Below are 3,013 nucleotides of genomic sequence, written 5' to 3' on the forward strand. Positions count from 1 at the left end.
CTTCCGCATCCTCTTGCCGTAGATCTTTGCTGATTCTTCTGCCTTTGGGAGCAGGTTTCTAACCCAAGAACAAGAGAGTGCTCTGAATCCCCGTCCACCCCTCGGCCTCTTGGACACGGCTTTTGGCAGAACGAGGGTGACTTCTTATGACAGAAGTCTTCGTCCGCCAATGCTAATTATTAATCAAAATTCAAGCAGTGGCGGTATTCGAACCCTGGACTGAGTACGTTTACATTACTAATCAGAGACGCCAGACCACGTGCGTAGAAAATCAGTATTACTACTAGGTTATTCAAGCACAGTTGCCACCGACATCTCTATACCTTCCATACCGTCAGTATATTACGACTGTGGGGAAATCCTGGATATCAGTTACATCTACGTTTGCTGCCATCGATACAGATAAGAAACAGACTGGCTGATTACGGAGCTGGTCCACATGTATTAGGTATTTACTTCGCACGTACTAATCCACTTGTTGACAAAGCATATAGACATTTATCAATATCCACATAGATCGTGATAAGATTCCTGATGAAAAGATTGACAACTTGCTTTAATTATTCTAACTATAAAATTGTGCCTTTTGAAATATCCCCTTAGGAAAATTTATATTTTCCTGTGCTGGTAAACCTCTTACGTTATTTGATTTTCAAACAGCTGAGCAAAACTGAACGTACTAAGACATTTCTCTCCGTACTTATTGTGATCAACACTAAACTGACACACAATATTTTTACCGCAACGCAATCTGACTTTCGATAATCCCTACAAAAGAATGGCCCTGGCTAACAATAACCAATACCTTTCATGAATCACTTACCTCACAAAAATCTTCTTTACTGGAACTACTGCAATACAGCGAGCGCCAATACTGCCAGCTAAATAAGAGATTATAACTACTTAAGGCATTAACTACTGATAGGCATAGTTAGCAAATGAAAGATTTTGTTAGAGAACAAATTATGTGTTTACCTTTATAGTTTTCAAAAGTCATAATATAAATATCAGTTCATGATATACAGTATTACAAATTTACTCTTACTGGCGGACACACGTCCAGATCGTCCGCTCTCAAAATTCTGCCATCTCTCCCCCCACATCCACCACTGTTGGCGGCTCATCTCCAACTGCGCAACGCTACGCGCTGTTCACGTCCAACTGCCCAACGCTACAATGGCAAAATTTCCAACAATGCAAACCAGCCACAGCACAGTCAGTGATTTTCATACAGAGCGCTACGTGGCGTTACCAACATAAAAACCTAAACAGCCTACTTATACTTTGCAAAACGAAAAAATATAGGATCCCATGAGTACAGTAGCAGTGAGCCATAATTGGAATCGGTAAACAAATACACTAGTTAAATATTCGAAAAAATTCGAAGAATGGCATCTCGTTTTTCATTATTGTGAAATAAGGGATAAAGTGTACGGATAAAATACGTGAGCTGGGATGGTAATCATTAAAACAAAGGCGTTTTCTGTTGCGGCACTATCTGTTCACGAAATTTCAATCTTCTACCGCCCCCTCCGAATGCGAAAATATTTTGTTGACGCTTACATGCATGGAGAGAAATGAGCATCATAATAAAATAAGAAAAATCAGAGATCGCACGAGAAGATTTAAGTGCTAGCTTGTTCATCACACTGTTCGATAATGGAACGCTAGAGAAATATACTGGTAGTGGTTCAATTACGCACATAAGTGTGAATTGCAGGGAAATGATGTAGATGCAGTACAGCTAATTTTATGTAACATTACTCTTTGCTAGCATTTAAAAATGCAATAATTGAAAACCGACAGATATCTTTATCAGAAGTACACAAGTCAGTAAAAAAGAGCAGTATGGTACCAAAATTTTCGTTGTGAAAAAATATAGTTAAACATATTTTTGCACTGATTAGATAAAAATGAAACAAGAAAGCTATTCATGTAATCACAAATGGCGTGCTTTTAGGAGAAAAGTCAGTTTTGCTCTTGACTAAGAGCATTATCTAACAAATACGATTATCCTAAACATGGCACCGTAATATCGTTGCTACTAAGCTCATTATCTCGCACGTCAGTTGTAAGTGACGTATGGAATTACAGGAAAATGCTCTGTGAAGTCACTTATCTTTTGTAGCCACATTCAAATAACCTCAAAAGAGGCTCCGTAATTTACACACAGTGGTATATCTGACTCTTTCACGCCTACTGGCACCCGACTACGTGCATGTAATACACAAGTTCGAAATGCAGGGATAGAAATACGCTAAAAAGGCGATGGGGCTGTCTGTGATGCGTGCTACATTTACAGAGTTTCAGATATATCATTAATTATACAACACCCATAGATTGCACAATATTTGGTCTACTTTACCATATGCTCTTTCGCTAGTGCAGTTCTGTTTATAGGCGAAACGTTGCGTTCTCTATATGACAACCAAAAATAAATAAATAAATAAATAAAAATTAAAAAAAACAGGGGATGGAAAATAAAGCATTACTAATATACACAGGAAGACTAAATATAATGAATTGCTGTTTAGCCAAATTATAAGCCTAACCGAGGTCTATGGGTAGCGTCTTTGATGAGTAATGAAAGCGTCCTCCGTACCGAGTTTGAAACCCGCACACCACTAATTTTAGATTAATAATCAGGCGGCCGATGACTTCCTGCATAAGAGGTCAACCTCACACTGCCAACGGCCCTTTCAAACAGGATGGAGGAGAGGACGGTCGATCAGAGCAGTCTCTTGTCCTTGGGATGTGAACCTGCTCCCGAAGGCAGGAGGATCAGCAAGAACCAACGGCGTTAGGATGCAGAAGGCAATGGAAAACACTGCGTTAAAGACACTTAACGTGTACCCACAAGACATGTTGCCTGATATCATAATGATCTCTTCATTGGCAAAAGACTCGGAATAGTCCCCCATTAGGATCTCCGGTAGGGGACAGCCAAGTGGGAGGTGACCATGAGAAAATGATTGAATAATCAGAGAAAGAATAGCGTTCTACGAATGGGGGT

Source organism: Schistocerca piceifrons, chromosome 8 (genome assembly GCF_021461385.2).
Source record: "Schistocerca piceifrons isolate TAMUIC-IGC-003096 chromosome 8, iqSchPice1.1, whole genome shotgun sequence".
Lineage (NCBI taxonomy): Eukaryota > Metazoa > Arthropoda > Insecta > Orthoptera > Acrididae > Schistocerca > Schistocerca piceifrons.